The sequence below is a fragment of the Micromys minutus genome (genome assembly GCF_963924665.1).
Source record: "Micromys minutus genome assembly, chromosome: 1".
NCBI classification, from domain to species: Eukaryota; Metazoa; Chordata; class Mammalia; order Rodentia; family Muridae; genus Micromys; species Micromys minutus.
Window position 1 is genome coordinate 188,333,007 of NC_137969.1, and position 27,899 is coordinate 188,360,905.

Sequence of the window (27,899 nt, forward strand, 5' to 3'; positions counted from 1 at the left end):
GACAAAGACAGACAGAGACACAGAGAGGGAGAGAGAGAAGGAGAGAGAGAGGGAGAGAGAGAGGGAGAGAGGGAGAGAGAGAGAGAGAGAGAGAGAGAGAGAGAGAGAGAGAGAGAGAGAGAGAGAGAGAGAGATTGTAATTATCTTTTTTCTTGATATTTAGGCTCAAACGTCCTCTCTAATGTGCAATTTGTTCCATAGTAGCCACTGAACACATGGTTGACAATCATTATCTCTCTGAATTCTGAGAGCAGGGACGTAAATGAGCAGAAGACCTATAAACTATTATAAATACCAAATTTCTCTCACCATTTCCGAGGAAAATCAGATCTAGGTAAAACAACATTCTTAAGCATTTGATATAAATTCAGCCTGACTACTCTTAATCTAGTTGGCACTTCACACTTTAAGACTGTCATCTACCATATTTATTCCTGTCCAGGTCATACCAGAATTGAATGACTTTGCCATTAATCATGAGTCTTGTCATGAGCAGTATGAACATTTGCATTTTGTTTGATTTTTAATGAAACCTTGTCCTGCAATGTTTCATTTCCATTTTTGGCTTGTGGTAATAACTTATTTGCAAAACAAAATGACAGAGAATGGTGGTTAGGAGGTAGATGAATCCTCTAGAGTCCTCTGGATTATTATAATTTTTTAATATAATTTCAGATGTGTATTCTGCTTCCCCCACTAAGTAACTGATAGCTGAATACTCTTTCAATGTGAGAAAATATGAATTGATTGTGTTCTTTTAAAAATTCTAAACCTTGTAGCACTCCCAGAAACTTTTGTTTACTTGCTGGCTTGTTTTTTGTTTTTTGTTTTTTGTTTTTTTGTTTTTGTTTTTTCTTCTTTTTTTTATCAGCATTAAATCTTGTTTCTACTTTGCTTATTTTTCTTGGTTACAATGAACCTACATAGTTACTGATGACATCCTTTTCTACTTAGTTTTATAATAAAAAATAAGTCTCCTTTCTTCTCTTTTTATCTAGCATCCAAAAAGTCATGCCGTTTTGAGGATGCTCCTGAGCTTAACTAGTTTCCATGAGCTAATAATAAATGCATTGCATGTCAGGACAGAAGAATACTGAAATCAAGAAACAAAACACAACATGATATTTTGTGAAAAAAAATGAGAATGTGTTCTATGTTTTAAAAATGTTTCTACTTATTCTTCTACAGGCTGAGTTACTATGGCTCAACTATCCAGAATATTATGTGTACCTTTTTGCATTTTTACAATACTAACCAAGATGTACTAGACTCAGTCATAATCAATAGATTTTATGTAGCTTTGTTCAATCTTGTTTCTTAGTAATTTCTCCATAGTTTTACATAAAACATCAACTAATTGATTGTTTCTTTTACACTGCTCCATGAGACATTTAAGGGATTGCTAGTTGATATAGTTGGTAACATCTTTGGGCATGTGGACCTGGGTTATGTAAGAAAGGGAGTCATACCATCAAGGTAAGGCAAGCCAGTAAATGGCATTGCTCCATGACTCTGCTCCAGTTCCTGACTTCAGGTTCCTGCCTTGAGCTTTTGCCCTGGCCTTTAAAAGATAATAGTTAATTGTTATCTCTGAATCAAATACAGCCTTTCTTTTCAACATTGCTTTCAATCATGATGTTTATAATAACAAAAACCTAGTGAGGACAGTGGGTAAGATTACTTAATATGCAAATAGGAAATCCTAAGTTTATAATCCAGTGAGAGACCCTCCATTGAAGGCATAGAGTACGGAAAAGTGACAGTTAACATCTCTAAGATTTTTTTTTTACCTTCAGATGCATGTATATTCACATACTCATGTATGTAACATAATCTCTAGTTTTTGTTTCATAAATTTTTTTTCTACTGTGTTTTAAAGAATGATATAACATGGATGATAGAAGAACTCTCATGGCCCTGGCACTGCTGAACTATTGAAAATGTACAAATTTAGAAGGTAGAAGCATTGTAGAACAGTTCCAAACTTCTGGTCATACAGACTGCACAGGAATGAATTCAGTGGAGCAGGAAACAGAACACAAAGTCATGAACAAGAGAAAAAAGTTTCTTTTAAAAAGGAATGAGAGGAGGCTGACCTAGGTAGGAGAGACATATGAGAGTAGGAGGGAAAAGTACCTATAATGGATTATTTACATATGGTATATTTTCAAAGCAACAACTCACTTTTCCTACAAAAGACATGACAGTCATGTTATTTATAATTATATTTGTAGCTGTAACTAGTTGATATTATTTTGGGGTCTAGAGAAAAATCTAAAGTATAGACAAACATATCAATTAGCTCTTGTCTGGGAGCATTTTCTTTCACATTGGCTCATTTGCTCATTGTATGGTACTCATTTGGTACATCCTCAAAGTTATTCATTTACTTTATCTAACAGGAAAATAGAGAATACTAAAAGCAGAGGATGTGTTTTCTAGTCTTTTGATTCCTGAGATTTCTGTGTTTGTCTTGATAAATTATTAACTGTTCTGACAAAGCAGGAAGACGAATGCAACTTAAAGAAGGAAAAATATATCGGGCCTTAGCTTTAAAGAGTCTCACCGTGGCAGTTGGAGGCAGGTATGGAGGGGTAGTAGTAGATGTATTCTTAAAATTTGGGGATAACCAGAAGTGTGTGTGTGTGTGTGTGTGTGTGTGTGTGTGTGTGTGTGTGTGTGAGAGAGAGAAAGAGAGAGAGAGAGAGAGAGAGAGAGAGAGAGAGAGAGAGATGAAAGAAGGAGGGAGAGGGTGAGAGAGAGAGGGAGAGAGGGATCTGGTAATAAAACTTTAAATCCCATTCCCAGTGATATATTTACACTAAAAAGACCACAGCTACTAATTCTTCCCCAACAATTTTATCAATGGGAGACCAAATATTGAAATAGATGAGCCTTTGAGCACAACTAGATTTATGGCCATGCCATAATGTAAAATGCATTTAAGTCAATTAAAAGCTCTCATACTCTTTCAGTCTCGAAAGACCTTAAAAGGCTTATACCATATAAAATATAAAAATAACTTTTATTCATCTGATGTAATTGTTGTCTCAGAGGCTTATTGCTGAGTACCCTTACCCATTCTAGTTCTTTCTAAACTGTGGTTGGCTGGTTCAACTCAGCTGTTCTGCCTAAAACTCCTCTCTCAGCTGTCTGATTCAATCTGGCATTTCTCAGCTCTCACTTAATTTCTCTGATAGCCTCAAACACATGCAATGCCACATGCACTTAATCCCTTTGGGTGGAATATAAATACCACGTAGTACACACGTTTAAGGTAAAATTAGTTTGTAGAAGAAACCAGCCATGTTTGAAAATGGCAATTAATTAAGAGGCAGAAAAGTGACAAATGAGAGAAAGATTTGACAGAAGAATCAAAGATCTGAAGAACAACACAGGAAGAAGAAGCTATATACAAGCAGAGCAAAGAGGAGTTGAGTTTATTCAGCATTTCATGCAGTTAGCCAGTTGAAGCCAGAGATTAAGAAGTAGCCAGAAAATTAGAACAAATTGTCAGAGGTAGTTTGAGGCCAAGCAAAGCAACTCACTAAGGAACTGAGAAGGCAGATTGAATTAGTGAGCTTGAAGAAGGGTTTGAGTCAGAACATCTAAGTTGAATCAGACAGTCAGGGTTCAGAAAGTACTAGAGAAGTGGGCTTCTTCATCATTAAGCTTCTAAGACAATTACATCAGGTAGATAAAACTTACTTTTACAGACCTTTAGATGCCTTTCTCATTTCACAATTAGCAAACTGGCTATTTTAGAAGCCACAGCTTTTCAAACATATCTGGATCAATCCTTTAAAGAACAATTTTTTTTCAAGACTTCTTTCTATTGCAAGTCCTTACATGACTCTTTGCTTTTAATTATTCATAACAGCTACTTTTCCCCACAGCCACTAATTTCTGATCCTCTTAGAACTACTTTAGTGATTTTATTAGTTAAGTACTTCAGAGAAATAATGAAGCACTTTTTCAAAAGCACCTTTTTAAAAACACTGGATAGTTTTTTGTATTTTTCTTGGCAAATTGTCAGCCTAGGTTTGTTTATTTGTTTGCTTTCTGGACCAAGAACAACATATTCATTTATTTTTAAATGTCCCAATTATGTCACTGGGAAAATAAAATAATATTTTTATATGAAATAAATTATAAGATCACTATATTAGAACACATTACATGAAAAATATTGTCAATACACACATCCAAACATGCAGTCATACATACATATATACAGAAAGACAGACAGACACACATACACACACACACACACACACACACACACACACACAAGAATGTGATTCATCATGTAGAAAGCTCAGGAGAATCTTTGTGACTCAGAAATAACTAGTATCAATTATTAATTTGAAGTTTGATTGGATTTGTTACATAAAATTAGTTTGTTCTTAAATATGCTATTTAAAATTAGAATACATTTATGTTTTGGAAATTTGTATAAATAAAGGAGGAGCTTATGAGTCCCCAACCTTAACTGAGATATTCCTGAGGTTTGATAAAAATCAGGAGAGCACAGCCATTATTTTTTAGAGTTGTGACCACTGGAAGATTTGGTTTCCTGTGGTTGAAGGATGTTGCCCCAATTTAAGGCCAATATAGACAGCACTTATTGGACATATATTACCTAAATATGTTGGAAGATGTACTGGATGAAAAGGGAATTTTATCACAATGCATGGAATACATATATGAAATTCTTAAATAATGAATTTAACAGCAAAGACAAATTTACAAATTATATAAAGTGCAAGTGGTATTAAAACCTGCTTTTTTTCAGGACAATTTTTTTAAAAAAAAACATAATTCATTATGATGAAAAAATAAGAAAATATTGCTCACAGATAGATAGGCACATCTTGTAAAAATGGACTTTTCATCAACATTTTCTATGTACCCAATGAATTTCTCATAAAATTATCAGTAATGATTTTCACAGAAGTTTAACAGATTATTACACATAGGAAAAAAACCAATAATTTGAACTGTGTTGCAAATATTAAATATACTGTAGACAAGAAATGATATATCTACAAAAAGTCATTCTAAAAATAATTGATTTAAATATATATTTTACACCAGGTGGCAATATTTCAAATACTGAAAATAAATCGATGAACCTTAATGAAGGCTCCTAATACTAGAAAAACTACATTTAACTTAGAAACTGTATGCTAATAATGAAGGTACTTAGTGCTTTCAGAATCCTATCAGGTAGTATGAAAATGATTGACATAATAATATGTGTGTAATATAGTGTAGTATAGGTAAGTGCTAGTGGAACAATGTCATTTGGTAAATAAACAGTTAATAAATAATGTAAACACTGTTATATTTTTAAATAATAAAAAAATTCACACTGTAAATAATTTTTTTGTAAATTAAGCTTCAAAGAAGAACATCACTTTTTTTTTACATTTTCCAAAAAAATGTTCATAGCAGAATTTGTACACATAAAGACTAAATTTGTTAGCTCATTTAAGTGTTTATAAGCCCAAAAAGAAAAATACTGATCCATTTTGCATACAAAATAGGAACAATTTGCCTATGATACCAAGCTTTATACAAAATGAACAACAGGAAAAATGTTAATTACTGACTTTGAACAGATATTTGCTATAACAAGCACACAGTAGGTACCCCAGATATACACAGAACTTCAAAACTCAATAAGCAGAAGCAGTTTTCCAGTAGAAAATGACAGAGAGTTTTATCAACATTTCACAATCATGAACATCCAAATGGCTAATAAACAGTCAAACAGATGTTCCTTTTAATAGCAGCCGTAAAATGCAAATTAAAACAATAAGGCATTAGTTTATAGCCATCAGATTGACAAAAAATTAAAAAGCTGGCAATAACAAATGCTACTAAGAGTCCCTGGCAGAAAGAGTCCTCATCATAAGATGGAAATTTTGTGGATTCTTGCACTCATTTCGTGAGCAATCAGGCAGATGGATAAAGGGAAAAGAAAAAAAAAATTACTATATGCTTTCACCCCAGTGTAAGGTTCACTTTCCGGATTTGTATCCAGAGAACCTTGCATGGAAATATGCAATACAACATGAATTCAAATGTTAATGTATTTTAAATTAGAGTAACTGATAAATGCTGAAACATCAATAGAGAGAAGGAAAAGCAACCCACTGTATGTCCAGTACAATACTGAACATTAGCTAATCAGTTAATGTTTCATTTTAGCAACATTGATAAGCTAGCAGTAAAAACACTGTACTTGTGCAGAACAATATCCTGAGTAAAAGGTATTTTTTTACAATTTGAACATGAAAATCGTATGTATTTTATGCATTCATGTATTCACATTAACAATACAGACACATACACAGAGATGATATAGGTAGTATTTTTCTATATGCATAGGACAAAGAGAGTTGACAGAAGCCACTTAATGTATACAACCTGTATGTAGTTATTTTAAACTTTATTTAAATCTTATGAAGTGGAAAAGAAAAATTAAACTTGGTAATTAATAAATAAACATACGTACAGATACCTATTATTTTTATTTGCTTAAAATATATCAAAATCATGACTATTTTCTTATGCAATAAAAGGCAAAGAGACTCAAGATTTGTAGTGGATTTTCATTGTAAGAGACTCTAGTCTAGATTTAGGGATGAGGCCAATGATCCTCCATCAACTAATATTTAAGTATCTATAAAAATCCTGAAGATCCCTCAATATCACCATGAATTCTTTCACTGGATATTTAATGAAAAGTTTTAATATATAAATAGTTTGTAATGTTACCTATGATTCTAATGGAGATCTTCAATTAAAAGAGCAACTAAATTATTTTTACTAATGTAAGAAAGGTACAAAAATAAAGAAGATGATTATGAAAAGTGGACCATATAGATAACTTTTTCTCTCCAGCTGATCCAAGGAATCTTATTTTCCTTGTTTAATATCAATAGCAGCGAGAACAGACATACATTTTAGGATACAAAATGAAGAGGATCAGAGATGTACAATGATTTGAGACTCAGCAACTTCAGCCCATTTTATTTATATATTATGAAAGCAAAAAATAAGAAAGGTGTATTAGTCAGGGTTCTCTAGAGTCACTGAACTTATGGATAGTCTTTATATAGCAAGGAATTTGTTGGTGATTTACAGCCTGTAGTACAACTCCCCAACAATGGTTGACAACAGTTGTGAAGTCCAAGAATCTAGCAGATGCTTAGTCTCACAAGGCAAGCAGGAAAAGAAAGCCAGCCTTCTCTTCCAATGTTCTTATATAGCTCTCCAACTGAAGGTGTGTCCCAGATTAAAAGTGTGTACCACCACACCTGGATCTGGGACTTGCTTCATCCCAGATGAACTTGAGCTCAGGGATCTCCTTCCCTTAGTGACTTAAGATTCAAAGCCTTTACGCCTCAAGATCAGGATCAAAGGTGGACCTCACAATTCTGGATTGTGGTTCATTCCAGATGTAGTCAACTTGACCAGCAGAAATAGCGTCTACACAAGGACACAAAATCATTTAATAAATGTAGAAGCAGTAAAATTTCTATTCCCATTTCTTTCCTTTACTTTTTTTTAACTATTCCTTTTCTTAAAGTATTTAGCTCTTTCTGAAAGCCCTGTGAATCACTTTCTCTTTGTTTCAACATCTTCTACCTTGACATCAGGTCATTTAATTAATGTTAACTACTTTACCTGTAAGGTGAATTCACTTGAAAGTTCAGAAAAAGAATTAACTACTTTCTTTACTAAATGTCATCCTAAAGATGGTAAGACCCTAAGACTGGCATTTTCTTAGTACAGTAACACTACACTGTCCTTGATATTGGCCAAGCTTTAACCATCCCAGAGGCACTGACTAATTTTCTAACAATACAATTATGGTAGGATTGTCATAGTCACCATTGTTTCCCAACACTGGCAGGGAGCCAGAAACAGATAAATATTTTTCCTAATATGTATTCACAGAATGAATAAGGCCTGGGTCAACTAGAACACACTCTGGCATTTATGTCAACTAAGATATTTCCACTAAATTGATGCTCTAGTAACACTTGTCAGAGTGCAGTGCACTTAGGAGGGTCTTCCTGGTCTTTCTAAATAGTGCCTCTGCAGTTAATTGCTGCCTTGCTTGGAGTCCTCAGAAAGTAGGAAACTCAATCTCTAATATATCTAATTAAACTTTACTTGTTGAATTACTTAATAATAAATCAATACTTTTATTTGATACTTCTGTGTTCAGATGTAAAAAATAAGCTATTGCAGTTCATAGTCTGAGTAGAACTTTATCTAATAGGTAATTTTTATATGTAGACCATGTGAGAGGTTGGTCAACTTGTCACATAAGTGTGTAAAGGTGCCCACAAATACAATTAGCATTTCTGTTACAGAAGATAACCACAGTTCCACATTAAGCTCTACAATAATGATTCAATGGCAGGGCCACAGTATAATAAATTAAATCTCTACTAGTGGAGACCAAATAAACTTAGTTAACAGTTCCTGAGCACTTAGTGAAAAACACAGCTATTAAATAGCTTCATATTTTTATAAAATATATTCTTTAAAGAAGCAATTACAAATATGGAGTATAGACACTGATATGTGATCATAACCAAATTTTCTTCAATAAGTAGTAGTTTGGAGTGTAGTTTGGTTTGCCTTCTAAGGGTTGGGTATGGTATTCTCAGGGATGCCTCAGAATTGTCTTGTATAAAATGGAGGCCGTGCTATACTTGTGATGGATGAAGTGACTCAGAATTATCAGGTTATTTGACCAAGATCGTGGAGATGGCCAATGATTACCCAATAGTAACTTGGACACTTCATGTTGAAAAAGAGCACTCCCCCACTAGACCTCACCCGCTTCAGTGGGGCCTAATGTCTCTTTAGGATTAGACACACCTTCCCCACTGAGGCCAGACAAGGCAAACCTCTGCTATAGAGGTGTCAGTGTGTTTTGGACCAGCTTTTGTAGGCTGCAAGGTTGGTGGCTCAGTGCCTCAGAGCCCCCAGTAATCCAGTTAATGAGATTGCTGCTCTTCCTATGGAGTCATCCTTCTCTTCAACTTCTTCCATCCCTCCTCTAATTCAACCACAGGGGTTCATGTTTTCAGTACAATGCTTGGGTATAAGTATCTGTGTCTGTTATAGTAAGATGTTGGTTGGGCCTCTCCGATGAAATACATGCTAGGCTCCTGCCTGTAAGTACAGTAAACATCAGTAATAGTATCAGGTCTTGGTGCCTCCCATGAGATAGATCCCAAGTTGGGCTGGTAACCGGACAATCTTTCCCTCTGTCTCTTCTCTAATTTTATCCCTGCAGTTCTTTTAGACAGAAACAATTCTGAGTCAGAAATATTGACTGTGGGTTGGCAACCTCATCCCTCAACTTGAGGCCTTGTTCTTGGCATTCTCCTGTGAATGTATATGGTGAATTACCTTTCAAAATAATTTATTGAAATATCTATTAATGTCAACCTTTGCTCCTGTGTTACAAGCTCTGTCAAAATGACATGTGGTGAATATAAAGAAGTGCCTCTATTATAGCAACTACTTTTTAAATTATTTTATTGAAAATGTTCTGTATTTACATTTCAAATGTTTTACTCTTTCCCCCTACTCACATCCCTTTCCACTTGCTTTCATGAAGATGTTTCCTCTCCCAACCATCATCTTCACATCAGTGCCTTGGCATTTCTCTAAACTGGTAAGACATGCCTTCAGTAGGCCTCTTATCTCATTGATGCCAAACAATGCTATGCTCTGTTATATATACAGCTGGAGCCATGGGTCTCTCCATGTGTGCTCAATCATGTGTGTTTTAGTCCCTGGGAGTTCTGGAGGGTTTGGTTGGTTGATAATGTTGTTCTTCCCGTGGGGTTGCAGACCCATTCAGTTCCTTCAGCTCTTACACTGTGGTTCCCGTATTCAGTCCAATAGTTAGCTGCAAGCAACCTCAGCTGTATCTGTAGGGGTCTGACAGAGACTTTGAGGAGGCATCCATATTTGGCTCCTGTCAGTAAGCACTACTTGGCATCAACAATAGTGCTTCGGTTTGGTTGCTGCATATGGGGTGGATCTCCAGGTGAGGAAGTCTCTGAGTGATCTTTTCTTCAATCCCTGCTCCTCAATTTGCCCCTATATTTCCTCCCATGAGTGTTTTATTCTCCCTTCTAAGAAGGACTGAGGCATTCATATTCTGGCCGTTCTTCTTTTTGAGCTTCATAATGTCAGTGAATTGTTTCTTGGGTATTCAGAGATTTTGGGAGCTTTCATTTGTTTATTCGTGAGTGCATACCAAGTTTGTTCTTTTGTGACTGGGTTACTTTACTGAGGGCAATAGCTTCTAGTTCCATAAAGTCATTGTTTCTAATAGCTGAGTATTATTCTATTGTGCAAATGTACCACAATTTCTGTATCCATTCCTCTGTTCAAGGACATCTGGGTTCTTTCCAGCTTCTGGCTATTACAAATGATACTGTTATGAACATGATAGATTATCTGTTTTTGTTATATATTGGAGTGATCTTTTGGGCATGGGTCTTCAGGTAGTACTATGTCTAATTTTCTGAGGAACAACCAGACTGATTTCCAGTGTGGTTGTACCTGCTTGTAATCCCACAAACAATGGAGGAGTGTTTCCCTTTTTCCACATCCTTGCCAGCATGTGTTGTCATCTGAGTTTCATTCAATCTTAGTCATTCTGATTGGTGGAAGGTAGAATCTCAGGGTTGTTTTGATTTGCATTTACGTGATGGCTAGGAACTTTGAATATCTTTTTAAGTTCTTTTCAGCCATTTGAGATGATTATGTTTTGAATTCTCTGTTTAGCTCTGTACCCTATTTTAAAATTGGGTTGTTTGGTTTTTTGGAGGTTAGCTTCTTGAGTTCTTTATATATTTTGGATATGAGCCTCCTATTGTATGTGGGTTAGTGAAGATTATTTTTTCCAATCTATAGGTTGGTTATTTTTCCTAGTGAATGTGTCTTTTGCCTTACAGAAGCATTTTAGTCTCATGAGGTCCCATTTATCAGGGACCTTAGAGCCTAAACAATTGGAGTTCTGTATGAGAAATTTTCTCCTGTGTTGGTGAGTTTGAGGTTCTTTCCAACTTTCTCTTCTGTTGGATTCAGTATATCTGCTTTTATGTTTACATCCCCGATGTGCTTAGACTTGAGCTTTTGAAGGTGATAAATATAGAACTATTTTCATGTTTAAACATACAGAGTGCTAGTTAGAAAAATACAATTAATTGAAGATTCTTTCTTTTTCCATTGTATGTTTTTGACTTTTCAGTCAAAGATCAAGTATCTATAAGTGTGTAGGCTTATTTCTTTAATTGTATTCCATTGATGGAACTATGTGTGTCTGTACCAATACTATGTGGTCTTTAAATCACTGTTTTCTGTAGTACAGCTCAAGTTCAGGGATTGTGATTACCCTATACATTCTTATATTATTAATGATTGTTTCTGCTATCCTGTTGTAGTAAATATTTTAAAATGTGGCTTATATTCTTATAGGCCCCTGTGGTCTCACTCTGGGGACTCCACCCTATTACAGAGCTGAAGGCATAGAATCTGTCACTCAGATCTTAAGCTGCCCTCTCCACAAGATTCTGTTTCCCGCCAGTTCACTCTGCTCACCCTGGTGCTTCTGCCTAGGAGTGTTTCTTTACCCCACAACCTGGCAAAAACATGACTCTATGGCTGGATAACTATGTATGCAAGATTATATATTCAATTCTCAATCCACAAACCCTCTATACAATAAAATTACACACAATGGACAAAGATGCAAATTACCCTTCTATATGAGATAAAATGACCTACAGAAATCCTTGGAATATTCATATCTACCACCTGGATCTAAGTCTGCTTTTTCCATCTCCATCTTGCTTTTCTCTTCCATCCCTGTTCCTCTTCTGTTTTCCTCTTTTTATCCTGCCTATCTCTCCATTGTTCAATCATGTATCAACTTAACATAAATCTACAACTCACCTCTTTTGTTTACATTTAAATGTAAGCTGTGTACAAGGATTGCAACTTAAAAATATACCAAATGACTATGTTTTCTCAAAGTTAATTAGCTTGGGTAAGCTAGAAAACTAAATTACTCTTCAGCTCCATTGAAAATGTAAGAATGGCGAAATATCTGAAAACATAAGACGCCTAACTTGGTTTTCAGAGCTAAGAGATTGTAGAGACAAATCTCCACTAGCAGTCACCTGTTAGCAAGGTGTGAGACCAAGTCTTCAGCCTTCTTCCCCCCCCCCACGGATATGATAGCATAAATCACACTTTTTTTAACAACTTTATTTTACAAAACAAAGATAAATGTACAGATTTTAGACAATTTTTCATAAAATTATACAATACATTTTTGTCAGTACTTTTTTTTTTAGATTTTAAAATAATTTTTACATAAAACTGTATGAATATATTTGTTTCTCAGTACTTGATTTTTTTAAAGGTTTGATAGTATGCATTGAAAACTTAATAGTTGCAATGAGCATAAGTACATGTAAAACAAAATGTAACATGAAAATAGGCAAAGCTTTCTTGCTGTATAAAGATTTTTTTGTTTTCTTTTGTTTTGTTTTGTTTATTTCTTAGACTTTATACAGTCTGTGAGTTGTTTCTGGGGCAGTGAAAGCCTCTGGGGTTAGCATCCCATTATCAGTGACTGCATATTATGTCTGTTCTTTTGTGACTGGGTTATCTCACTCAGAATGATATTCTCTAGATGCAGCCGTTTTCTTAAGAATTTGGTCAAGTCATTGTTTCTGGTGGCTGAGTAGTATTTCATTGTGTAAATGTACCACAATTTTTGTATCTATTCATCTTCTGAAGGACATCTGGGTTCTTTCAAGCTTCTGGCTATTATAAATAGAGCTGCTATGAACATTGTGGTGCATACATCTTTGTTGTGTACTAAGGTGTCTCTGGGGTATATGCCCAGAAGTGGAATAGCTGGGTCTTCAGGTAGTATTATGTCCAATTTTCTGAGGTATCGCCAGACAGATTTCCAGAGTGGTTGTATTAGTTTGCAACCCCACCAACAGTGGAGAAGTGTTCCTATTTCTCTGCAACCTCACCAGCATCTGTTGTCATCTGAGTTTTGGATCTTGGCAATCTGACTAGTGTGAGGTGGAATCTCAGGGTTGTTTTGATTTGCATTTCCCTGATGGATTAGGATGTCCAGCACTTTCTAAGATATATCTCAGCCATTCAATATTCCTCAACTGAGAATGTTTTGTTTAGCTCTGTACCCCATTTTTTAATAGGGTTATTTGATTCTCTGGTGTCTAGCTTTTTGAGTTCTTTGTATACCTTAGATATTAGGCCTCTATCTGATGTGGGGTTGGTAAAAATCTTTTCTCATTCTGTTGGCTGCCCTTTTGTTTTCTTGACAATGTCCTTAGCATTACAGAAACTTTTCAATCTCATTAAGTCCCATTTGTTAATCTTTTACCTTAGAGCTTGAGCTATTGGTGTTTTGTTCAGAAAATTTTGTCCTGTACCTATATGTTCTAAAGTTTTCCCTACTTTCTCCTCTAATAGTTTCAGTTTATCTGGTTTAATGTAGAGATCTTTGATCCACTTAAACTTGAGCTTTGTACAAGGAGATAAGAAAGGGTCTATTTTCATTCTTTTGCATGTTGAGTGCCATTTGGACCAGCACCATTTGTTGAATAGGCTGTCCTTTTTCCATTGAATATTTATGGCTCCTTTTTCAAAAATCAGGTGACCATATACATAAGGGCTCATTTCTGGAAATTTCTTCTCTTCCATTGATCCACATGCCTATTTCGGTACCAGTACCATGCATTTTTTAGCACAATTCCCTTGTAATATAGCTTGAGGTCAGGGATAGTGATTCCTGCAGATGTTTTCTTGTTGTTGAGGATGAATTTCGCTATTCTAGGTCTATTGTTGTTCCATATGAAATTGCAAATTGATCTTTACAATTCCATAAAGAACTGTGTTGGAATTTTGATGGGGATTGCGTTGAATCTGTATATTTCTTTTGGTACGATGGCCATTTTTAAAATGTTGATCTTTCCAATCCATAAGCATGGGAGATATTTCCATTTTCTGAGATCTTCCACAATTTCCTTCTTTAGAGGTTTGAAGTTCTTGTCGTACAGGTCCTTCACTTGCTTAGTTAGAGTCACACCAAGGTATTTCATAGTTTTTGTGACAATTGTGAAGGGTACCTTTTCCTTAATTTCTTTCTCCACATGTTTGTCCTTTGAGTATAGGAAGGCTACTGATTTGTTTGAGTTGATTTTGTACCCAGCCACTTTGCTGAATTTGTTTGTCAGCTGTAGGAGTTTTCTGGTAGAGTTTTTGGGGTCACTTAAGTACACTATCATGTTATTGGCAAAAAGTGATGTTTTTATCTTTTCCTTTCTGATTTGTTTCCCCTAGATCTCCTTTTGCCGTCTAATTGCTCCAGCCAGGACTTCCAGTACTATGTTGTATAGGTAAGGGGAGAGTGGGCAGCCTTGTCGAGTCCCTGATTTTATTGGGATTCCTTCAAGTTTCCCACCGTTAAGTTTGAGGTTGGCTGTTGGTTTGCTGTATATTGCTTTTATTATGTGTAAGTATGGACCTTGGATTCCTGATCTTTCCAGGACTTTTAACATGAAGGGGTGTTGAATTTTGTCAAATGCTTTCTCAGCATCTAGTGAGATGATGATGTGTTTTTGATTTTTGAGTTTGTTTATACGGTGGATTACATTGATGAATTTCCTTATGTTAAACCATCCATGCATTCCAGGGATGAAGCCTACTTGGTCATGATGAATGATCATTTTGATGCGTTCTTGGATTCAGTTTGCAAGGATTTTGTTGAGTATATTTGCGTCAATGTTCATAAGTGAGATTGGTATGAAGTTCTCTTTCCTTGTAGGTTCTTTGTGTGGTTTAGGTATGAGGGTTATTGTAGCCTCAAAAAATGAGTTGGGTAGTATTCCATCTGATTCTATCTTTTGGAATAGTTTGGAGAGTATTGGTGTTACATCTGCAAATAATGTTTGATAAAATTCTGCATTGAACCCTTATTAACCTGGGTTTTTTTTGTTTGGGAGGCTATTGATGACTTCTTTTATTTCTTTAGGTGTTATAGGGGTATTTAGATGGTTTACTTGGTCCTGGTTTAACTTTGGGATCTTGTATCTCTCTAGGAATTTGTCCATTTCTTCCAGATTTTCCAATTTTGTGGAGTATAAGTGTTTGTAGTAGGATCTGATGATTTCTTGAATTTCCTCAGTTTCAGTTGTTATGTCTCCACTTTCCTTTCTGGTTTTGTTAATTTGTTTACTCTTTCTTTGCCCTCAGGTTAGTGTGGCTAGGGGTTTATCAATCTTGTTGATTTTCTCCAAGAACCAACTCTTGGTTTTGTTGATTTTTTCAATAGTTCTTTTGTTTTTATTTGGTCTATTTCTGCCCTAATTTTGATTATTTCTTGATGTCTACTCCTTTTGGGTATATCTGCTTCCTTTTGTTCTAGGGCTTTTAGTTTTGCTGTCAGGTTGCTGATGTAAGCTCTCTCCAGTTTCTTTTTGGAAGCACTTAGGGCTATGAGTTTTCCTCTCAGTACTGCTTTCATTGCATCCCATAGGTTTGGGTATGTTGTGTTTTCGTTTTCGTTGAATTCTAGAAAGTCCTTAATTTCTTAATTTCTCCTTTGACCCCACTGTCGTTTAACACAGCGTTGTTTAGTTTCCATGTTTGCTTAGGCTTTTTGTTGTCTTTGTTGTTGTTAAAGACCAGCCATAGACCATGGTGATCTGACAGGATGCATGAGAGTATTTCAAACTTCTTATATCGATTGAGGCTCATTCTGTGTCCAGTTATGTCAATTTTCGAGAAGGTGTCATGGTATGATAAGAAGGTGTATTCTTTTACTTTAGGATGATATGTTCTGTATATATCTATTAATTCAAGTTGGTTCAAAGTCTCTGCTAGTTTTGCAGTGTCCTTGTTCAGTTTCTGTTTCCATGATCTGTCCATTGGTGAGAGTGGGGTATTAAAGTCTCGCACTATTATTGTGTAGGGTGAAATGTATTTTTTGAGCTTTATTAGGGTTTCTTTTATGAATGTGGGTGCTTTTTTATTTGGAGCATATATGTTAAGAATTGAGAGTTCATCCTGACAGATTTGTTCGGTAATGAGTAAAAAGTGTCCTTTCTTATGTATTTGAGAACTTTTGGTTGAAAATTTACTTTATTCGATATTAGAATAGCCACTCCAGCTTGCTTCTTGGGGTGCTTTGCTTGGAAGTTTTTTTCCCACCCTTTTACTCTGAGATAGTGTCTGTCTTTCTCTCTGAGATGAGTTTCCTGTATGCAGCAAAAGGCTGGATTTTGTTTATGTATCCAGTCTGATAGCCTATATCTCTTTATTGGGGATTTGAGTCCATTTATGTTAATAGATATCAAGGAATTGTTGTTTCTGTTTCCTGCCATTATTGCTTTTGTGGGTTGAGTTGTGTCTGTGTCTTTTTCTTCTTTTAGTTTTTTTGTTTAGGAGTTTTCTTGTTTTTATTAGGCTTTATTTCTCTAATTGTATTGGGTTTTCCACCTATAATTTGTTGTAGTGCTGGGTTTGTGGTCAGATATTGTGTAAATTTTGATTTGTCTTGAAATATCTTCATCTCTCCATCGATGGTGATTGATAGTTTTGCTGGGTATAGCAGCTTGGGCTGGCACTTTTGCTCTCTTAAGGTCTGCATGATGTCTGTCCAGGCTCTTCTAGCTTTTATAGTTTCTGTTGAGAAATCGGGTGTGATTTTGATTGGCCTGCCTTATTATGTTTCCTGACCTTTTTCCCTTACTGCTTTTAGTATTCTTTCTTTGCTTTGGGCACTTGCTGTTTTGACTATTATGTGTTGAGAGGTATTTCTTTTCTTGTCCAACCTATTTGGAGTTCTGACGACTTCTTTATGCTTGTGGTCATCTCATTCTTGAGGATAGGGAAGTTTTCTTCTATGATTTTGTTGAAGATATTTACTGTGCCTCTTAGTTGATACTCTTCTCCTTCTACTATTCGTATTATCCTTAGGTTTGGTCTTCTTATTTTGTGTTGGTTTTCCTGGACTTTTTGGGTTAGAAACTTTTTGTTTTTAGCATCTTCTTTGGGTGTTTTGTCTATGTTTACAATGTTGTCTTCTGCCCCCGAGATTCTCTCTTTGATTTATTGTAATCTATTGGAAATGTTTGCTTCTGTGACTCCTGATTTCTTTCTTTTTTTTTTTTTTTTTTTTTTTTGGAGTTCTGCCTCTAGGGGTATCTCCTTTAGTGTTTTCTTTATTGTGTCAATTTCCGTTTTAATTTCCCTCTTCCATTCCTTTATATCTTTGGTTCTGTTTTCCTCTAGTTCTTTGAGTTCTTTGAGTGTTTTTCTTGTTTCCTCTTTAAAAGCTTCTGAATATTTTTGATTTTCCTCCCGTTCTTGTTTAAGTATCTCTATCAGCATCTTGAGGTATGATTTCAGGTCTGTGTCTTCTTTTTTCTGAAGTGTTTGGAATTCCGATGTTTACTGTTATGGGAGAGCTGGGTTCTGGTGTTGCCAGGTTGTCTTGGTTTCCTTGGGATATACTCTTTCACTTTCCTCATGCCATTTTTGTCAGTGATATGTTCTTGCCTTTCCCTTGTATCTGGTCTGTGTTTCTGGATCTCCACTGGTCCATGTGGCAGATGGGCCCAGTCCTGTTCTATGCCTCAAAGTTCCTGTGTTGGAACAGAGGTTCCAAAGTTCTGTTCCTGGTCCCCAGATCAGGCAGTTCGGAGGGTGTGCCCTGTGTGTGCACTCCACAGAAATCTCTCTGCTCCCTGGCTGCCCAGATCCTCCACTCACCAGTTTCTCAACCCCTAGGGGCTGGTGGTCCGCATGGCAGATGGGCCAGGCTCTCAGCCTTCTGATCCAGGATCACTGACAGACCTTGAAATGTAGAAATCTTGCAGGTATAATAATTTTGGCTGAGTAAAGGTTATCAGTGGACTATTTTGCATGAAATGTCCCTTTCTAGACAGTAATAGTGAAGAAGCAGTTTCTGATGAAGTCAGCAGTTTCTGCCTAGTGGCTTCCTAGCCACAAAATATACCTCACCTCCAGGTAGAGATGCTCAATTTCTTCGTTATTTCTCCTAAAGGGGAACTGTAAGGAGCAGATACATCTTAACAAAAGATAAATAACATCAAATGTCATAATTTGTAGATTTTTGACACTTTTGAAAAATAACTACAAGAAGCATTTCTGAACTGTTAAACCTTCAAAACTCTTGGCTATTTTAAATTGAAATATTTTTTAAAACACCCTTTTCTGGACTCAGGATCATGAGTTTCTTATCCAGCCCTTAACTATTATTGTTTAATCAACTAAAAACAGCTTATTAACCTTAAGTCTATATCAAATAAATTTTGTAGCACTCTAAAAATTATAACTTTAACATTGTATTAATTAGAAAGATTCCTACCAGTGAAGTTATGACTTTAGTTTAGTTGCCACAAGAAGATTATGGTTGTATAATTCAATCTTTCTAATTCCTCTTTGAAGATTATGACCATTTCAAAACTCATCATAAAACCTCACAAAAACCATTTTCACCTGCCTAAGTTCATGGAATTGGTCAATGACTCTTCATAGCTTCTTCAAGCTAAATATATGGTCATTGAGCATTTAGAAGGGGGGAGGGGAATCAGGAAGCCAACTAGGCCTCAAGGGAGATAGGCCACAGTGAATACTTTTGTAATCTCTTACGTCTGGAATCAGGCCAGTCTAACATTCTAATGACTTGTTTCACCACTGCTGTGTGTGTATATATATATATATATATATATATACATTACATTTTAGTATCAAGATATATTTTGTTTGATCTTCTTAAAATTAGTGTTTCAGGTGGTCTGCCTCTATCAAATTTAATCTATATAACTCTGGAAGGCATACAGAGCCAAATCACAGTTTTTAAAAACACAAAGACAAAACTTTTCTTCCCAAATAGCATATCTCTTGATTAACAACTAGAGTATCTGTATTTTATATTCTTTTCCAGAGAAATAATATAAACTTAAAACTAAACATCATACCCAATTTGATACAATGTAAACAATTTAGATAATTATTAACCCTCTCTAGGAGCCACATGGCCTTAGCTGAGTAATTCACAAAACAAACTTACTATCACTTACAAATTAATAAGTAAGAAATTTGTAAAACTAGAACTTTAGTCCAAAGTATTTTCTCTTAGTCTGGAGTATCAGATTTTTAGTTGTTAATAACTTATTTAACATATTTCTCTATTCACTCTATTTGGTGTATAGAATTCTTAGTTTCAAACCAAGGGTGATAATTCCCGTGATTCAGGTAAACTCTATACTCTCTTCTTCTAACTAGAAAAACAAACTTCACTTGTACCATCTTAAAACAAACAAATAAGATTTTTAACTTTTGAAAGCAATTTTGTCAAGAAATCAAATAGCTACTTCTCTCTCTCTCTGTCTCTCTCTCTCTCTCTCTCTCTCTCTCTCTCTCTCTCTGTGTCTCTTTCTCTCTCTCTCTTTCTCTCTCTCTATCTCTCTCTCTCTCTCTCTCTCTCTCTCTCTCTCTCTCTCTCTTTGTGTGTGTGTACATGGTCACCTGCCTTTTCACAGCAGGACACCACAGCCTGACAGCAGAAGCTGTCTTTGTGTTTATTTTGTTTAAGGTTCCCCTACTTGAGGCATCATGTGAATCAACATGGTTCTGGCCCCTTCTTAGAAAATAAAATCTTTGTAACTCACTCTTAGGCTAATAGCCATAAACATTTTAGTAGATTCTTGCCTAACATCTTGGTGTGCCCCTGTTGCATCTACACTCTCCTGCATTTTTTGTTTTTCCATATGAAATTGAGAATTATATTTTCCATGGCTGTGAAGAACTGTTGTGAAATCTTAATGGGGATTGGGTTGGATATGTAGATTGTTTTGGGTAGTATGACCATTTTAATATGTTAATGCTACCAATCCATGAACATTGGAGATTGAGCACTCCATCTTCTGAGGGTTGTTTTTAATTTTCTATTGATAGATTTGAAATTCTTGTCCTATGGAGCTTTCACTTGTTTGATTAGAGTTACACCTAAATATTTTATACTATTAGTGACATTTGTGGAGATGTTGTTTCCTTATTTTCTCTTATATTAAAAAAGAACTTACATATAACATTTTTTAAAGATAAATTTTCTCAAAAATTAACTTACATATTTCTTTATATTGAATGCAAATTGCTTGCAAAATATGCCTTCAGTTTGAATGTGACTTTAATTTTGATGTGTCTTTTACAGTTATAACCAGTTACTTCACTTTTCTTTTTTCATTTCATTCAGAGCTAGAGATATGTGTTCCAATGTTTTACTATATTCTCTGCATCCTCTAATTGCATCTAATTTTACATAACACACATGTTTTTTGCTTCTTACTAGCATTCTATCTGCAAAATTGAAATGCAGTGAAATAAAAAGTAAACAATTGTTTAAAATAGTATCAGGCTAGACTGTATTAAAATATAATGCCTCGGCCTCTTCCTCCTGTATGTAAGTGCGTAGTTCTAAAATCAAAAGTCTTCCTCATTCAAGCCTGTTCTATTTTACTTTCTCTTTCCTGTTTCTTTCTTTCTTTTACATATAGTGAATGTTAATATATATATAGACTCTGTATTTTAGTGTTGATTACAGAACCTAGCATCTTGCAATTATATCTCATGTCATATAAAAATAGTGGCATAAAAGTTATAATGAAGTTTTTAATAGGAGTAGCATGCTTACCAAAAGATTTCTAAAATGTCATAAATGTTTCTTAGTTAAACTAGACAAGGCTCTTTAAGCTTCTTTAAAGCTTAGGTTATTGCAAAACCTTTTATAAATCCAATGGAAAATGCATTCCGTTCATTCAGAGAGCTGCTCTACCTTCACTGGTTATGCAGAAGAAGATTTCTAAAACAAGGGTCTAAGCTCCTCCAATATTCTCATCATAACCTGGATTGTCATTGTCTAAATTGGGGCACTATTTTTTCTGGTCAAAGAATCTTCTGTGAATGTAATCACTATTTATCGAAGACAAATATAAAGGGTCCTGATTGTTGATCCTATGCATTTATGTGTTTCTTAGGTAGTAGTAAATGGCTTTAAATTAACAGTTTATCAGTGTAAATTTCACTGCATATTATATGAATATTTCATGCATAATATGATTGAATAAATTAATATCACATGCATAGTCACCATTTTTGAGAAAAACAAAAACAGGCATTTAGATTATATTGTTTTTAAACAATTCTATCTTATAGTGCTTTTACAGATAATGTTGAGGTATACCAAAAGACTCTATGAAGTTTTAATTCTACCATGTTGATTAAGGTGTCCTTTTTTAAACATCTCCCTCCAACACATGAAGTAACTTAATCATAAAAATCTACATTAAAAGTGGAATTTTTACTTTTTTATCTTCTCAGAATCCAAACTTAAGTCTCTGATAAACCATATTCAGGGTTATCGCAATTAATTATTCAGTTTAACATTTCTCAGAAAGATCTAATCCAATACTTTTATCTGAGATAGATTGAAATTTTATATATATAGTAACATCTAAAATGAACATATTTATATATCATAGCAATAACATAGTTTTATGTATCCTACTAATATTCAGAAAGAATGGATATATATATATATATATATATATATATATATATATATATATATATAATAGCAATAATATAAAAACAACTTTATGCTAAATATTCTAGTTGTGTTTAGGAAAAATATTGCATTATTTTTGAAGAGTTCATATTATTGCTATGAATTTAGTAAGTTAATGAAGCAACAGGAGCATGATCTTCTTAGTTACTGAAGTTGAAAGATACCTGTGAATTATTTCAGCTGAAATATGTAAGTGGCATTTCTCTTTACCTGTATTTAATTGCTGATCAAGCAAAAGTGTGAACTTCTCAGAATGCTGTTCTCTGCAACATCTGTGCAATCTTTCACTTTAATTAAGTTATGTCTAAAAAGGGTCCTTTGGAAAAAACCACATAAAGCCCACTTGAGTATTTTGTATAGAACAGGCCATGGTGATGAATGGTGTGCTCATATATTCAATTGCTTCTTATCTAGTTGTATTATATAAGAAAATTCATCCATCAGCACAAAAATTATGTAAAAAGATTAGTGTGGCCTGAAGAATGAAACTTTTATTATCTCACATTATTTCTGCATGTAAGAAGCTGGTGGTTGTTGATTTCCAAACCATCAATTGACAGTTCCATTTATATATTTCTCTACTCAGAGATTTTATAAAGGATAAGGAATGGCTGGAAACCTGGCTGCCCTGCCTCCTTCTCTTTCTTCACAGGACTCAACAGCCTGTCATGCAGTCAATGATGAGAAAAGTCTCCTTTCATGTCTTTCCCAGAATTTTTTTTACCTTAGGATGAATGATCATTCAGTTATAACAAGAAACTATTGTCGAATGATGTACCTAAGTCTATCAAACTTTTCTTGGAGATAGAGTTACTTAAAATACCCATCTTGGGATGACATGTGAGAGCTGTGCATAGGGTCACAACATGCACTGAAGATGTAAAGTGTCTGTGTCTCACTTATGGTATGAGTATTGTGTGTATTTTCATACTCACATTAATCTTACATCAACTTTGATGGAACTATTGAAACCTCAATGGTAGGCATTCATGCTCACAGTTAGGTAGGCCTAACATGCTCACTGTTACTTCCATTTCTATTTTAGAGGTTAGAGTACTTAGCACAGTAATAATCAGTTGACACCTCATTTGGAATATTCATTATTTAACTCATACAAAGTTTCTTGTGTAAATTAGTATATTTATTAAGAGAATTCTGATGATTGATGGAAAGTTTGATTGTCGAAATAACCTCTTCACATTTCCATGTGTGCTTAATGCATCTTCACTGAATACTTTTCCACAGATGTTCAATCATCTCTATGGGCTGCCCTTTTATATGTGTTCTACATAATTTTTGTTAGGTCTGGCATGACAATGGAAGGTACAGTATGACATAGTTTTCTACCCCTGGAAAAGCATTAGCAGGGGATTGATCTCCATGAGTGTTAATGGTTGCTGTGTGTATAGGGTTTATTTTTATAACAATGTACATATTTTCACTTTCCTGCTTCTAGGATTACTCTTTTTTCCAAGGTTAATGAAGTCATGATAATCAGAGACAGCAAAAGTGTGGTTAATACCTTAAAAAAATGGTAAACACTGGTACCATCAGGACAGCCCTTAAGGCTATGGAACAAATTATGAGAATATGTGTTTGAAAATGAATAATTTCTCAACTATGCCAAATGTAAAGATACAGTATGAATTATAAGAAGTGCTTCATGAATATAAAAGAACAAAAGGAGTTACAATGTGAGCTAGCTTGTCAGAAAGATAAGAATAAAGGAGGAAAATAGATTTGGGGAGTGGTGGTCACAGGAGATCCCATCCAGCTATGTATTTTAGTTTATAATAACAAGGCAGATAGTTCAAGGTCAGCATGGGACAGAAGAATTTTAGGTTTATTCACAGGCAAGGTACAAATGGAAGGGTCAGAGCAGTGTCCCAAACAGCTACATTATGTTCTGTGCTAAATATAATATAAAAGACAGATCTATGTTTTTTTTTGAAATGATAAAAAAAATTGTGTACTGATTGTCTCCTCAAAATCAAGGGGCTGTGGTCACAGGATGCTCATTATGGGATAATCAAAAGGAAACCCGGAGTAAATACTGAATTGACATGTTAAAAAAAAGACTGGGCTTTTGATTTGCAAGAAATGAACTATCTAGAGAATACTTTGCAAATAGTAAGAGAGAACTGCTTGGAGTACTGTATTGGACAGCTACAGAAAGAGTAGAACAGCGAGAAATCAGTCTGCACAGCTGTGTCAAGCAGAACATAGTTCCTCAGCTTAGACTCATAATTTGCCTTGAAGTTCTTTGTTTCAAGGCTCTTAAACAATGTCTCTTAGAACCCCTCACTAAGCTAAGGCTGATTATTGGTAATCTCCATGGAATACCTTTCTATATATGGTTAGTGCAGGTCTGTGGAATTCAACAATTCTAGAAAGATTCTTAATGAATAAAATTCACATCTAGTACATTATATTAAGCATAAATAAAACTTTTGTTATAATAAACATACACACAATATATATATCATATGCTTTGATTGAACTAAATTGTGGCACTTTGGCACTTCCATTATGAAATATGCTTAACTTTATAAAGAAACTAGAAACAAAACCTGTCTGAGTAGAGTGTAAGCAATTGGATTGTAGGTGTCATGACTTTGACTCCTTTCCACCAGACAGAGTCACAGAAGATGGCACCATAAAGGGCATAGCATAAGAGATTTCAGGAAGTTTTCACTTTTGGGTACATTGTGTTTTTGTTTGCACTACCTTCAACCTCTTGAGTTGATAATAGCCACATTAATACCTAAATTAAGTTTCATCTCATTATGAGAAAGCTCTTTAACTTGGTGGACTGATGCTCAGAAACTGTGCTCAGAATGATAGTTCTCATGAAAGTTTCCAGAATAAAAAGATAGAGTTATTATAAATAATGACCAGGATAAGAAATACTAGTTGAGTATTTATTATGTGTCTATTTATTTTCTGAGCCAAGTGAGAAGTCATCAATCTTGTTAGAAAACAATGCTTATAAGGCCAAGTTATAGAAAAAGAAATAAAGGAATAGAAAAGAACAAACCTCACCTAGAAACACCTGGTAAGCCTACATACAGCAACTGAATCATAATTCTAACTATTGTTACTGACTGCTACTTTACTTAATATATTGAATAGCTCTGTGGCAGCCATCTATGTCTTTGTTGAATAAAAGGTGAGTTTCACAAAAATTTCACATAGTTTTTAATCACAGCATTCACATTCAGTAGACATATTTAAGACATGAATATTTAATCCAGAATCATAAATTTCCAAAAAGTTAGATAACTTCTTCTGGTTCATCACACAATTATTTAACTTCAGAATTATAATAAGGATAATATTCACTGATACATGAGTTTATGAATTTTAAGACTTAGATATATTGACCTCACCATTGTCTATAGCATTGGAAATGCCTACTATTTTCAACCTTTGAAGCTCTTTGAGGAGCTTTCATTAAAAAAAAAGAATAAGTATATAAGGCTATATTGCTTTCTTCATGAGTATCTGGCATATGGAAAGCTAGTGGTCTAAGGACCCTTCATTAACATTTTACTGGAGCATAAAATTGTAAATTTATAAGATCTAAACAATACTTTTCTGAACGTCTTTTCTCTATTTGTTATTAAGCTGAAGATATTATTTGACATAATTCATCACAAAGCAAAGCAAACATGTGTTAAAGGTGAAAAGCATTTTGTTTTGAGATCATGAAAATACACACACACACACACACACACACACACACACACACACACACAGAGAGAGAGAGAGAGAGAGAGAGAGAGAGAGAGAGAGAGAGAGAGGTGAGGGGGCAGAGACAGAGACAGAGAAAGATGTTTGTATTCTTTACTAAACACAAATCTATAGTACTAGAACAGGTTTGAAAGCTATTGGTATATTTTTATGTTTTCAAGAAAATTATCATAGCTAGTAAATAGTTGTCAACATTATAAAGAATACAATCACCTTCAATTTAAACAAGATTATAAATGAGTAATTGGCACTATCAGGTGAATCTGTGGAAAACTGTATTTGTTGATATAAGAGGGTATAGGCCAGACTAGGTTACAGTATTTTCTAGGCAGATAATCTGGCCTATACAAGAAAGCTGGCTGGGCATAAACCAGAGAACAAGCCAGAAAGTATTGTTTCTCTATGGTTTCTGCTTCATGTTACCTCTTTGACTTTGTGTGCTAACTTTTCTCAGTCATGTCTGGACCCTAGAAAAATGTAAACCAAAGAAATACTTTCCTGTCATAAGGCTCATTTGTCATGATGATTTTCACGTCCATAGAAAATAAATTAAAATATATTGGTGCTGGGCTTAACATTGGAAAAAGACATCTATATAAACTGACAGTTTTGACTCCAATAAAGTATTTGGAAAAGGCATTACATATTTCCGCAAGTTTACTTTTCCAACCTTTCAACCACATTCCCAAGATTTGCCATGATTCCCGATTATAAAGCTTTTTAAATCCATCCTTCGCATCCAAGAAGATATAAAATTTGAAGAAAATTGAGAGCTGATATCCTTAGCACACATCCATGATCATAGGGAATCTGCAAAGGATCACAGGTGTTTGTTAATGTAAATGAAAATAAATTCAAAGATATGTGTTATTATTACAACACAATAATATCTGATTTGTTGTTGCAATTAGGGAAATCAAGCAAGTACAACATAAGTGAGATTTAGGGGTCCAGTCATATAATAAAATCCTGGAATTTATAAATTATTATGTTTTAAAATATAAACAAATAAAAATACAGTCACTGAATTATAAAAATTATGGTCCTACTGCATTTGAGGTCTGTGTTGATTTCTGTGGTCCGTGTTACCACTGAAGGCTGTGGTGAAGTTCATAGTCTCTGCTGTCTTCTCAATCAAGTGAATGTCCATGAGCCATGCTGATGTACAGGCCATGGGAGTACATACTGATGACAGTGGCCTGTACTGCCACCTGAAGCCATGGTGATATAGACAACTGTGCTGCCACAGAGGTTTGCACATATCTGTATCTGAAGTACTACTGAATTTAGTATTGAGGGTCATGACCGTTGTTGCCATTGGAGGCCACACAGATATCATCCGTGGCCAGTGTTTTTCCACTTCATGTGGTGTGCATAATCCAGGCTGAATCCAAGAGCCTTGTCTGGGTTTTTGGTCCTATGAAAGCTTGGGGACATGTTTGTGGTCTGTAATGTCACCAGAAATCATGTGGAAACCCATGATTCCTGTTTTCACTTCCTGTGAAAAGCAAGGAAGTGACTTTTGCAGTGATATCCATTATTGTAGATGCATCATTAAGAAATAGACATGTAGAAGTATTGGTCACAACCCCTACCCTAAACCCAACTCTCACCTCTCCCAAAAATAACAGTCTAAACAAGAAGCCAAACAAGAGAACTCTTAAAATGTTTGATAAAAAGGCTGAAGTTATCTGTCTATAGATGATGGCTTCCAATGAGGTTACTCATGAGGAAAGGACCCACTTCTGAATAAGGGGCAGACCACTAAGAGTTGATGGTGCTTCAGTGATTATATAGGTAAGACAAACTCGACCTTTTTTAAGTTTAAATTTCATTTTTTTTTTTTGAGCAAATGTCACAATGATGAGAAGGGCTATAAGTGTGATTGGGGAGCATGGCGTGAAATTCCCAAGAATCAATAAAAATATTGTTGAAAACTAAACAGTGCAAACTTCTATTTTTCCTAAAATGTAATATAGGAAATTGTAGGCTATGAAGTTTAAATGTATTATAACAAGTTTTAAATAGTTTAAACTACTGAATTATTAAAACAAGATCCTTCCTATTTTCAAATGTAAACAAAACTTACAATTGTGTCCATTGTTTTATTTTTTTAATTTTTTTAAACTTTATTATAAAAAAATTTAAACATTTTAGCATAAATGTATACAAATACATTTTTGTCAGTGCTTGACTTTTTTTTTCTTTTTTTTTAAGGTTTGATACGCTGCATTAAAGTCTTACTAGTTACAATGAGCAAAAATTACATGTAAAACAGGATGTAATATAGAATCAGTCAACATTTTCTTGGTGTGTAAGGATTGAGCATAATATTTTTTTTTAATTTGTTTTCTTTTTTCTTGAACTTCACACAGTCTGTGAGTTGTTTCTGGGG